This window comes from Rhinolophus ferrumequinum, chromosome 17 (genome assembly GCF_004115265.2).
Source record: "Rhinolophus ferrumequinum isolate MPI-CBG mRhiFer1 chromosome 17, mRhiFer1_v1.p, whole genome shotgun sequence".
NCBI classification, from domain to species: domain Eukaryota; kingdom Metazoa; phylum Chordata; class Mammalia; order Chiroptera; family Rhinolophidae; genus Rhinolophus; species Rhinolophus ferrumequinum.
The window spans coordinates 64,873,927-64,887,693 of NC_046300.1; the positions used below are offsets into that span (position 1 = coordinate 64,873,927).

General features: G+C 41.4%; 1 protein-coding gene across 4 annotated transcripts in view; it reads right to left on the reverse strand.

Moving 5' to 3' along the window:
• FOXP1 (forkhead box P1) overlaps positions 1–13,767 on the reverse strand; it is a 564,989-nt gene that overhangs the window by 315,294 nt on the left and 235,928 nt on the right. The window contains exon 1 of one of the 4 annotated variants that reach the window (XM_033131906.1): positions 2,964–3,048. The exons of the other annotated variants lie outside the window; for them this stretch is intronic. The gene's annotated coding sequence lies outside the window, so the exon portion shown is untranslated. Of the gene's footprint in view, positions 1–2,963; positions 3,049–13,767 lie in introns of those variants that run through there. 4 annotated transcript variants of the gene reach the window in all.

A 13,767-nucleotide genomic window follows, 5' to 3' on the forward strand; every position in this document is an offset into this window, starting at 1 on the left:
CTACAGCTTTGACGCCAGCTCAGGGAACTTACTGTACCTTCCACTTCTTCTTCCTTCCCAACCCCCAACCCCACTAGGAATTTTACTCTGAAGACCACTTAGTGTCTCAATGTCACACTGTCTATGTGTGTATTTGCTCATAATTTAATTTGTGTGATAAATACATAGTGCAAACTGGTATGGCCTCCCTGGGACTGAGTTGCAGGTTATGTGGAGGTGTGACTTCATCTCACACGATGGAAAATGAACAATATACACTCTATTTTTCCCATTAAAAGCATTTCCCCCTTTTCTTTCATGGCCACTAAAAGAAATTATTTCCATCAGGAATTCTGCATTATATTTCATTTTATACAACTGTACAAAAGTGACTCTGAAGGATGGCCAACATATTTCATTTCAACCTTCAGTCCCACAAATGTTGGCTGAGAACCCACTGGGCCTCAGTGCCCCTGGGCATGCAAGGACAGTCAGAGCCGGTCCTGGCCCAGGGAGAAGGTAGCAGGTTAGTAGCTCCTCTCTGGCTGGAGAATCCCTTTTCTTGAAGTGCGGAAACAAGGTTCAAACTTCCCATACTTCCACACACTCCAATCAAATGACATATCCTTCCTTTGAGAAAACAGAAGGTCTACACGGGCCAATTTCCAAGAGACTGCTGTCTCTTTAACTAGTGAATCTTACCTCGTGGGCTTTTATGTCCGGTTTATCAGATTTCTTAGAAAAACAGCAGCATATCAACACAAATTTGACTAGCTCAAACAGTCTAATACAAGGGTCACTTCATTCTCTGCCCTCAAGACAAGAAAATCCACTCAGAAGTCAATCCCAATCTGTTTTTTCTATACTTCTAATAATTTCCAAATTGGCTACATTTTGAGTCAGGTTTACAAAAAGAAAAAGGAAAAAGAAAGGGAAGGAAAAGAGAAAAGAAGAAAAGAGAGAAGCAGGGAGAACACAACAGGGATAAAAGGAAATCGTGCAGCTCCAGCCGGTGGGGCCAGAGGCGACCCTGGACATCACCCAGGTTTGCTGGTTCCCAGTTAGAGTGTTTCTCTGATCTCTCTCTATCAAAGAAATCTACCACTTTGGATCCATCGTTCCCCAACACCCACTCCCATTGCAGCAAGAACATTTCACTTCTTCCTCCTTAGTCTCTGGGACCTTCACCAAATCATAGGACCTAACTTCGGGGTCCATCTAGTAAGGAAAAGCTAAAATACTGTAACTAGAGTAAGCCACATGGTCCAGGCAAGCCCAGCAGAGGTGTGCCAGTACAATCCTTCAGGCCGCAGCCCCCAAGCAACCCCACACTGGCTTACTTCACTTGGAAAAAACCACTCTCTCTTAACTTACAGAATAGTAAAGACCTGGTCATGGCCATGTGAAAATATTTTATAGGTATCCTGTAACAGCCTTTAAACGTTGAAACCTACAAACAATATATGCTATTTTCTCTCTGAAGCGCTAACAAAGCCTTTGTTTTAAATTTACCTTTAGTGTGCAATAAGAGTTAATAATCAAATCCATCCCAACCCCCACAAATGTTAAACAAAAAGATAAAAGAAATGCAAATAGCTATTGTCATGGAAAGTTAAAGTACCTGTCTGTATTTTTAAGTGAAAACTATTATCTCTATCAATCAAAATTTAAGAATACAATAGCGCTAATCACAGAAGGTGCTCTGACGGAGTTACTTTTCCTCATTAAAAAAAAAGTATTTTCCCCTTAAAAACTGAGTATAAAAGTCATATACTTACAATTAGATAGGGTATTTGTAATTTTATTATTAAAAACCTTCAGCAGCCTCACTGTTAATAAATGCTTCTAAGTAAGTCTCTAGACTGATTTGTACCCAAGAAGACCGAAGTCCCTATATATTTTAATAAGGTTGATGAAATTTTATTTAAATTCTCACTTTCCAACCTGCGGGGGAACAGCACACTCTTCTGTTGAAAAGAGTAACTCAAACCGAGGCAACAGTTAACTGGTAATGAAGACTCCTTTTAGACCTTGGACACAATTCATAGTCCCCGAAATATCTTTACAGAGGACATATCTGCCTGGATGACTCGTCCTTCCGAATTCTGGCATTTCATTTTTGAAATTAAAACACTATAAAAGAATGCAGAATTCTACCAACACACCCCAGGATGAAAGAAGTGTACAGTGCATCAATTTCTGAGTCTTTTTTTTAAATTGACTTTTTTAAAAAACACTGGATTAGACACTGAATATGGTGATTTCTAAAGACAGTACTGGAACAAAAAATAGCAAGACCCCACATAGTAAAACAAACAGCTCACGATGAGAATTCCTAGAACAAACAGTTAAATCAGGATGCCATTATGCAGGCTCGGCCTGGATGGATGTGTCCTCCACCGTGGGGCCAAGAGGCTGTCATCTTCCCCCAGCAAGATCAGATTTCCTTCCCTCCAGAACGCCTCCCTGAGCATCACGGGCCACATCTCCAGTGTGCTATTAATATCAATGAAGAGACGATTCCATTTCCACTGAAGAAAACCCTTCCTACTCCGGCACAGACCTGCGGGAGGACCCTGGCCTGGGTATAGACAATACAGCTGCAGAGTTGCACTGCTTTCTTACAGTTCACTCTTGCACACTGTTTGAAGCCTTTTAGCAAACAATGGCAGCATTATCTCCAGGATAGTTACAAAACGGGATTTGTTAGGACAAAGAATAATAAAGCTGTTCTCTCTCTTTCTTTTTCTCTCCCCCTTTCCGCCCCCCCCCCCTCACGCCCCAAGTACCTCTCCCTGCCAGTTCAAAATTCAGACACATTTCCTAAAAGGCACCTGTACTTGTCTATTTCAACGGAGCCAGCAAATGACAACAGTCCAGGAACCAGGACCGCTGTCAGGAGGCGCCCAGAAGAGCAGCAAAGTAGCCTCTCAACATTTGTAAAATGAAACAAAAGTATCAGCCTTGGCTTCCAATGCACTTACCCGTTCATGGTGAGGAAGGAAAGCTTTGAGGCCGCGGAGGCAATTTTCACGCAAGGAAGAAAGTTGAGAGTTTGAGAGGGAGAAACTACAGGCGCTTGGTAAGCCTGCGGGCTCAGGGCTCCCGGGCTGGCGGCTGTGTGAGGAAGGACTGAAGGTATGTGGGCTAAACACAACAAAAGCCACTGCCTTACTCTAGATTAAATATGCAGGAAGAGGCCCCTTTGCATAAACACAAACACTCAGCAAATGAATAACTGGCTCAATCAGACGCCCGCTGTGTCTTCTACCTGCCCTCTCTCTGACAGGAGACACCGCCGGTTCCAGGGGACAAGGACTAAACAGGAGACAGTTAAAGGTTTTGTTGCTATACTAACAATTAAAAGGAACTGCATTCATTAGAAATTATGAACTGGCTCGTGGCGAGGTGGTACAGGGAGGGGATACAGTGCTATTGTTGTATCTCCAGCTACTCCTAGAAGAACTTGGCATGAGACACATCGGAGTGAAACACAGAGTTTTACTGTAGTTTGCATTTAAGATCGCAAACATTCAGTGAGAGTTTTAAACAATCACATTTTCTGCCACAATTCAAGGTCAAGTATATACCTCGTTCTCTGCTTTACACATTATAAACTGATCCTTGTGAGCCTACAGAAAGATCTATTTTATACACATATAAAAATGTACACACATGCATTTGTGTACACGCATATACATGTGTATATACACACTCACACATATAATATCCATGCATGCATTTCTAATTAAAGAGAAAAAACCAAAAAAAATGCCACTTTACATTCTTTAGTTCATTAATAATTTAAGGAAAATAACTTGAGTCGTCCAAAAATACATCCCAAATGCCTGCCTTTCAAATGTCATCAATCCATGACCATTCATTTAAAAACATTACCCATATATTAGAAAAGATGCTTTTAACTGAGTGGCCTAACCACTTATAATTTCAATTAAATAACATAATTACAGTCAACAATTTTCTCTATTTCGGCAGAAAATGTGCCATACCTCAGTGTAATTTGTCCTTAGCACTGACAATCGAAGCAAGAGGGGACACACATGCAGGCACGAGGAATTCACTACTGCCTTTACTTGGTGTCGGAGTCGACTCACACTCACCCAAACTAACCGCTTCCTGCATGTTCCAGCTACACGCCGCTCTTAGCAACTAATTCTTTTTTATAACTTTTGCAGTACTGAATGATTTTGATTGAAACACAAATAAGATTATGTTCACCTACTTCCCTCTAATGCCACCTGGTACCTCGGGGGCAAACTTGGCTCTGCTACTCCATAGGATGTGTCTAATTGTTCTTTGGACCAAGAAGGGCGGGTCACACATCCTTCAGGGCCTCAGAGAGCGCACTGCGATTATGCCAGCTAGCCAAGGGAAATAAGGTGGCTTTCTAGCTCAAAAGCGAGCTTTATTTTATTAATACAACACTGTTTTCTGACTTTTTCTGCCACACAAGCAAAACAATTTTACTGAAAAGTTAAAAAAAATTACAAACAAAACAACAGAAAGTCCATTTCAAACACATATTACGGCATACCATGGAGACAAGAGAAACAAAATGAAAAGATTCCGAAAGCCCCAAAGAAGAAAACACAGGTTCTCTAAGAGGGGTTCCCACAGAAACTAAAGACTCCTACTCTGTTCACTATTTTGTCTTGAAACGACCTTCCAAAGAACGTGTTAGATAACCACTTTCATAGACGACAGTGATGTAACCTTGATGCAAATAAACCATAGAACAAAATTTCATCAGTATATCACTAGAAAAAGCCTCTGGCCATCCCCACGGAGCTTCTAATGACTGTTTTGGCAGTTCTGGTGGGTAGTTATGCTGCCCAGCTCGTGGGTATCTCATAGTGGTCGAGCAAGCTAATGGACGTGCTGTTAGTGGAATCCAATATTAATGCTTTGTATCGTGCAAACCTGCATGCAACCAAATATACAATTATAGGTCGTATCTGATTCCACAGGTATTAGACACTGTACTCTAAATTAATATTTTAATGAGGACAGCGAAACAAAGATGACAGTCCAGGTGAGGGATCCACGCACTGTGACCCAGCTAAGATCCTGCTGCCAGAGTGCCGGATCCTGCAGCAAACGGCACAGACACAGGGGCTGAGACAAAAACCCGTATGCAAGCTTTAGATGCTGAGTGACACATACTGATGCACAGAGTCAAAGATGTCATCCTCACAGAACGCCACTGGTTGTAAGCTTGAGAGAGTATGAAGAGGGAAAAACTGGGGGGCGGGGGGAGTAGTTGCAGTGAGACCTCCAGAAAATAAACAGGGTGTACAGTTTCAAAGGCTGCAGACACAGACATTTCATTGTTCAAGCCAATTATCAGTGGAAAATAATAACAACAGATGGATTCAGAGTCACTGACTTTTCATATGCACTTCATCTCCGCGGAACAGATGATGAAACGCGAGAGCTATCTCAAAAAGGCAAAACATCTTTCAGTAAAAGAACTCTACAGTCCAGATGGGGACCTTCTAAGTCTGCTGATTATCTTCTTATAATGTTGTAAGATAGACTTACTAAAACATTTCAAGAACTGATCAGATATGATGCGTACAATGGCTTCATTATTGGAAGGAGTTGCCTCAGACTTGTGACTAAACCAGGCAGAGATTTCAATAAGGTTAGGACTGTAAGTTTCCTGTTTTCTCATCAGGGACTGAAGGTTCCAACTAAAACTGGAAATCAATGCACAACAGGAGAATAAACCCTTGCCCAAGTATCCCACATTTGTGCTCTTCTCTTGTTTGAGCAAAGAAAAAAGAGATAAACTGGGACTGTGAAAAGGACATTAAATTATTCTGAAGCATTCCATCATGTTGGGGAAAAAATAGCTCCAAAGCAATTCCTTATTAAAAGCATTCAGTGATAAAATATCATCCCTTACATGCAGTTAGAATATCTTAAATATCCCCTTGCCACTGGTGATCGCAAAATATAATTTGCTTTTAGTAGGAAATAAACATAAATTTCAATGGTGGTGTGATAAACAGTTATAATAAATGCCAAGCAAACACATAGGCGAAACCCAGCAACCTGCCCCAAACCACTCTCACGTAAATAGCACCAAGGCAGACATGCCGATAAAACACACCAGGGAAACCACAACCTGAGAACCTGTTAAAAGTAATAGAAAAAGTTAAAATTTCTAAATCAGATAAGCCTCATTACTACTGGAATAACAATGTATCTGTTCTATCTATCTATCTATCTATCTATCTCTATCTATCTACCTGTCTCCATCCATCCACCCCACATTCATAATATTATAAAAATCTTTCTGTGAATTGACATAAAATATGGTAGAAATCACTGTGCTAAGAAAAAAGAAAAGCTGATCTGCCCGCTATTTACTAACATACTTAACATTTAAAAAATATTTTTATGAACACACTGTTGACTTCACAAGTTTATAACGTAAGTAAAAAAAAAAAAATTAGAGCAAGGCTTTTCTTTCAAAGTACTCTGACAAAAGTAAATTCGTAGCAGAACATACAAGCACGAAGAAAATATTGCCAAGGGCAAAATTCTGCAACTGCTTTAAGAAGCAAACAAGAACACAAAAGATGTGTGATGCAACCATCTGGCCTCCTCGTACTATATCAATGCCTCAGCTCTACCCCTCACCCCCTTAGTCAGCCCACACCAATGCCACAAAACCAAATGGCTTCACTTATGTTTCCTGCATTGCAAATTTACACAATGCACTCAGAATGGAAAAGTGGATTTTTACACATAAACTAGTACCTTAATTTTTTTTCTCCCTTCAACGATTTTGTTGTCATTGTTACTTACTTGGAGTAGGACTTCTTTGAAAACCACTGAGAATTTCACTGTGATAAGTGGAGATTTCCCCCATGGATATATCTATTTAGGCTCAAGAGAAACCCCCTTCAAAACCTTAATCTCTACCTCCCTGTGTTTTCTGTTATACGCAGATACTAGATGTGGACATTTTAAAAAAAGGATCCTAAAATTATTCCAATTAAACCTTTACTTTTCCTTTTCGCTCTAAATTGTGGGTTGTTTCCCCCATGTATTGGAAATAACTGCATTCATTTTTAATCGCCATCCTTGAAAGTCAGCATGCTCATTGAATTTTCCTTGTTTGGCTCATTCTACAAACATTTGCTGAGCAACTACTGTGGTGTCAGGAACTTGCCGGACAATGGATGATGAAAATCATTATTTCCCCACATGCTAGCAGAGCCTGCCTGGTCCATTTAACCAGAAACTCTACAGTTTATTAAAAAATCTTCCAAATGCTGATAAAGCTGAAGCATTTTATTTCTTTATGTACTTATTTGGGCAGGCAGATATAATAGATATTTGAAAAGTTAAGGCACATCTGTAGGTATCCAATTGCTTTCAAAGGTGGGAATTAAAGCTTTTAATGGAAATCTTTTTGGATAAAATCAGTATAGGCCATCATAAATGGTTCCAACAATTAATAATAGTAACTGGAAAAAGAGATATCCTCACAGGACAACTCTACCCTTGGTTTTTCTGCAGGGCGTGCCAGGGACAGGATTCTGTATCAGGCAAGCCTTCTCAGTCAGAGTCAAGACTCACAAGGTGGGCAGTAGGTGGGGACAGGGCCACGTCTGGCTTACGTCTGTTTTCTTGCTGACAATGGTTTTCCACCTCCCCTGCATCCATCTCCACGATCCAGGATAACAAGGCCTTGCCTAGATTCTCAGGGGGCTGAGTTTTTGTTCCCTTCTGGGCGTGGTCTGCCCAGGACCACAGAGCTTCTGGTGTGGACAGCAGTGGTAATCCTAGGACACACACAGCGAATCCCGCCGCGGGTGAGGGATCCCGCTAATTGTTTAAGCCTGCACTGCTGTCTGGCCACCAGTTGGCAGACACAGCTCATGGCTTCCTACCAGACGTAGGTTGCACAGCTGGAGCCAGATGACAAGCTCTCACAGATATTCTTCCCGTGGCCACATCTGGCTTCTGGCGGCTCCAATCTGTAGCTAAACTGATTTTGTTTGGTTTTTCTGGGAAAGTTTGAGCAACAGATAAGACCAGTCATATTAATGTTGACTATGTGCATTTCAGTTTGGGACAAAATATCAGAATATAAACTCCATGAAGGCAAGGACTTCATGAGTCTTGCAAGCTGCATCCCAGTACAGAACAGTAGCTACACATGGCAGTAGTTCAATAAGGATGTATGGAATAAGGAACACTAACCAGCACGTAAGTTGAATAAAAACATTTCTGTATTTCATTCCAGCTCCTCTATTCCTACTGTTATGTGTACAACACACCTAGTGTTATGCTAGAACTCCGGCTGCCCATAGAAAAGACTCCAAGTGGCTCCACGTTAAATTTTATTGTGGGCATACTGACCCAGGGAGAAAGACACTCACGAATGAAGCCATTCACAGTCAGTGCGGTTGGGAAGACCTCCCAACAATCCTTCCCTGAAAATCACGGTCTCCCAGTATTAACCACATCCCGACTTCATCAGTAAAACTTGGCAGCGATGTGCCCACAGTGCCTGCAACTGACCTGAAAGGAGAAACTTACCTTTTGGCCACCAGGGAAAAGCCAAAGGATGACGCAACTTTTCCTGGCACCTTTTCATCCCATTTCCTTTCCCATGCCTCTCTTCCTGAATTCCCTGACATTTGCAGATTCCAGCTCCTTCTACACTCAACTTTAACCCATCCCAAGGCTTTTCCAAAGCTCCCCACCTCCCTCACTCCCACTAAAAATGCCAACATAATTTGGAACCAGGTGGGCCCCACCCTCCTGGCTCTTTGGCTCCAAAGGTTTCTGATACTTATCGGATGCTATGCTAACATGGATGCTAGGGAACCTTTAGTCCCTACGACAGTACAGCTCCGCCGAACGCCCCAGAACTTGATGAAGCAGGAGGGACACTTGGTAGAAACCTGGCATGGCTGTTCAGAGGTGGTGCTGCTCCTCCAGTTCCTCAAACAAGAATGGCTGAAACGGGCAGATGACTCTGACAAGCTTAGCATGTGTCTTCAAGGAAGCAGAACTACTCAGAAGTGCACTAGATGAAGCTGCTGCCTGAACTCACTCCCTTTTCTGTCATGTAAAGTGCAGGGATAGGTGGGCGGGTGTGGACAATCCTTCCCAGCTACATGTAAGTGTCTGAAAGGAGCTGTGTGTCCATGATGAAGGCCTGGGTGAAGCACCTGGTGGGTGCTTCTGGTTCCCCTTGGAAGGAACCGCTTACCTCATAAAGGGTGATTCAGGAAGACTCGCCCCTAAAATGCCTCTCCTCCTTTGTTCCTGCTTTTTCGAATTACTGTAAATGTGGGGAAATGCCTTCCCACAATTCCACAATCACAATGAAAGTTTAAGATAATCAAGGGAGAAGCCATGCAACAGGATGCAAATGATTGGTACCCAGTCCTTAGCTGGCTAGAGTGTAAAAACAACAACAACAAAAAAAACCCAAAAGAAAACAGAAAAATGTTTCAAGTAGGGAAAAATAGGGCAGGCGCAAGGCTGACAGTGTGTAGGATGCATATGTTTATTTTTCAACGTGTCCTTCGGCTACCTCAATTCACACTCAGATTACAGCACATAGTACTGCACAGCACAGTTGAGCTGGAGACAGTTCAGACCCTACACAGATTTGAGTGCCTGAGTTCAAAACTCAGCTCTGCTGCTTACTGGCCTTGGGGATGCAGGCAAGTTAGTTAAGTTCTCTGTCCCTAGGGTGCTCATCCATAAAATGGGCTTAACTGTAGTGCATAATGTGCACCTGAGGAATAATGCATAAAAAAAATGCTTAGAAAAGTGCCTGGCACGTAGTAAGTGCTACAGAAGTGATAACCGCTGTTTTCATAACTAGGGATGACATAACTGAAGTAAATCTAAAACTTCCTATGCTTCATTTCTGCTGTCTCTACAGCTCATTAATAATATCTGGTTAGGCGCCAGGCTACAGACTAGAAAAAAGAAGACAATGTATACCAGATCTCAAACTTCTTAAGAGCACAATGCTAAAATAAAATCAAAGTCCTTACTTTCCCCCTCAATGTTAGCTGGAGAATTGTAGATTTAAGATTGGAGTCTCGTCTACCTCCATGGAGGGAAAGTCATTAGCTACAAGAGCAACAATCCAAGCTCAGCGTCAGCTGCTTGCCCTGCCAAAGGCCAAAGAACACTTTGGGGAGATGTTCGAAGAAGCCAGGAGGAGAATCCAGCCTGGAACCCCAAGGTATCCAAACACATTTTCTTGTACGTTTCAAGTCTGTGCATATAGATTCCACTACTGATTTAGGATCTTAAACAGTTTGTTTATTTTTTAAATGCCTTTCAGCTCACCTCTAATAACATGTTTCTTTGACTTGGTTGAACTATGCCTCAGAAGAATTACAGGCGGGAATACGGCTGGGTGAAAGGTTCAGTGAACTAATCCACACCTGGTCTATGTAAAAAAAAAAAAAAAGAAAAAAGAAAAAGAAAGGCTCATATTTTCCATATAGAAACAAGTCTCTTTATATGAACCAGTCTTTTATTTAATTGCTAAGGCACTTTCCACGCCATACAATCTTTTATGAGCTTCTTCAGTGGGGTGGGGAAAAAAATCACCACCCAGTCATACCTGAGTGTTAATAGTGACAAATAATAATAATAATAATAATAATAATAATAATAATAATAATGGAAAAGCACAAAGCCCATTCAGAGTAGAAACAGGTAGATTTATTTTACCAGAAATTCCTTGACCAAGTTTTACCAATGACAATAGACGAGGATGTCCCCCCAAAAGCAGTCTGGGGATCAAGTGAGATGTATTGTGTCTTCATGACCAAAATTCAAGTTCTTCTGCACTGATTGTGTGACCCAGACTTTTAAATGTAAGGAATGAGGCTTAGATGGGAAAAATCTCAGATGAGAGAGAAGAATGAACACATTTTAGAGCTGAAACGTACCGCTCTAGGGGTCTAAGCAAGGCACCCCCACCTGGGCATAGATTCAGTATGAAAGGAGCCAAGGAGGTGGTGTGGGAAAAGGCATGAAGAAGAGAGCTTCTGACTCCCAACAGGGGTAGAAAAGCAGGGGCTAGAAAACGTGGCTGCTAGAAACACCAGTCACGCCACCTGAAGCTAGAACCTAAAAAAGCTTTCTTCTAGAAAGTCATGACTTCAGTTCTCCAGGCATCTTGTTTTTTCCTCTCACTTTTATTATTCCTAAGAAAACTCCTTCTAATCAACTCTGGTTTGAAGTAGGTGGAAAAGGAGGTATTTCCATACCTGATTTAAGAGGGAACAAAGAGAAGTGGAAAGAACAAAGGGAAGTGAAAGACACGAGAGGGAATTTCTACTCCTGGATCCACTACCGTGTTTCCCCCAAAATAAGACCGGGTCTTATATTAATTTTTGCTCCAAAAGACGCATTAGGGCTTATGTTCAGGAGATGTCATCCTGAAAAATCATGCTAGGGCTTATTTCCGGTTAGGTCTTATTTTCGGGGAAACACAGTTGGAGAAACTCCTAGTGACTCAGCTAGAATCTCGTAAGACGCTTTCCTTCTCTAGACTTCAGTCTCCTCATGGGGCAAAAAAGTGGTACTCAGCGAAGAAGTCCAACTGGTACATGGTGGTCACCTGAATGAGTGATTAAAATACTGAAACACCTGTGTACTAGTTGGAAAACAGCATTTGCACTGAGCTGTTTTAGTACACACTCGGCCACTACTCTGACCTTCCCAGAATCCTGCATGGCACAGCAGGGTCCCCAGTGCCCTGCGTGCGGGCTGTGCCTAGCGTTCATCACGGAGGGCCCCTATCTGTGCTGCACCTGTTAGCTTCTTGGACTATCATCTCAGATGCTCTGACAGGTCCTTTTCCAAAGCTAGGATGCAAAGGCCACCAGGGCCAGCTTATGACCCAGAGGAAGCCACAACCTGGGACCCAGAGAGACAAAAAGGCTGCGACCAGCAGAGCAGCGGACCCACAAGGGGCCACCTCCTCCTCAAGTTACTTCCCCCACGGGGGCATCTGTATGTAGGCCTAAACTCATGAAGCAAATCAGTGGAATCCTAGGGCAAATTCTTAGGGCTCAATTTGTTTTCAAAAGCTGGAAAGAAATACATCATTGTGAAACAACTCTCAAAGTGAAATCCTGAGCTCTGAGGGAAATTACCAACACATGTAATCAAATTATATTTACCATGGAAATTTCTAATAGCTCATACTTCTACCCTGCTTTTACAACTCTTTAGGAAAAGGAATATTTCTCTATTCAACGTTCCACATTTCCACAGCAGAGTTGTGGCACTATACATGCTGAAATATATAGGAGAGGAAAAAAGTTTCCCATTATTATCATTTCCTTCAACCCTCTATTCCTTCTATGCCACCATTACTCAAAAGTCACTCATTTTTCTGGCTGACATGACGCCATACCGTCACTTGATCAGGTGTGGGGCACCACACAGTATGAATAAATACTTATCCACAACCGCATATTAAATGGGAATTTGCAAAGGCGAGCTCCGGAGACAAAGACGTTTCTATATAGAAATATTAACTAAGAATTTAAGTAAATGGCCCCACTGGAGAAAAAAAGTTCTAAAGTAGCAATATAAACTATATTTAATAGTAACAAAAAATATTTTCCTTTTGGGAAAGCAATTTGGGCTTCTAAAAGTTACTGCCTTTCACGTGACTTAGTACAGTATGCCTAAATTATTTCATTTCCTAAAACACAGATGCTAGGCCCAAAAATTCTACTTTGTGAGAGTTAATTTTTTAAATTAATCTTCTCCCAAATATAATACTCAAATAAAAACTATTTTGGTACCTCCCTCCCCCCACAATTGTTATTTTCTTAAGCACTTGAGTATCACACATCCCAAAGAACATATGTTCCCAAGGAAAGGAAAAAAACAGGCTCTAGAACTAATACACAATGAAAAATAAATTTAAAGCAGCCTTCTGGTCTGACATAAGAATATAAAAATGATATGAGCAAGAACAGCTTAGTTTACATACTTTTCAGTCACAGCTGCTGCTCCGAAACCACAATACCTTTAAAATGACATTTTAAGGAAACAGATACGGCATGGCTTTCGCCATAGCTAGATGGAGCTAACACTGAATTAAAGGGGCTTCTCCTGTTATTCACGTACTTGATACAACCCTGTACACTGGCACAATTAAAAAGAAAAGGGTGATTCATGTTTAAATAATATGCTGATAAACAGAGCAAATTACAAATAATTCTACACAGCAAGATTTTCTTTTTCCCCCTTTAAAAATCATAAGACTTGGAAATCAAAACAGAGTTTTGGGGAGAGAGGGAACAAGTCCACTCTTCTTGGTTAATATTTAACTGGATCCTCCACATTTCTTGGAGAGACCTCTGCACGTCCAGTGACAGGCCCATGAGAGGCTCCTCTCTCTGCAAGAGATGCAGGCACTTCCCTGAATAAACGAAAATAACGTACAATTAAATCAGACTGTTCAATTAATAAATTACTTCGATGGACCTTGCAGGCCAAGTCCTCTTTAATTACATAATTTAAAAAATATTTGCACATTGCAATCACTGAAATTGGCTTTGAGGTTTCATAATACATACTTAACACTTGAGTTAGAGAACAAATTTATTTAATAAATGCAGGCCTAAGTGCTATAAGGCCACACTACTCAAACTGCAAAATCACTTAGCACATCCTCAGAAAAAGCAAATAAACTTTCCCACTATTTGGACGCAGACTGCTGTTGAGTATCAGGAGAGGCTGGCT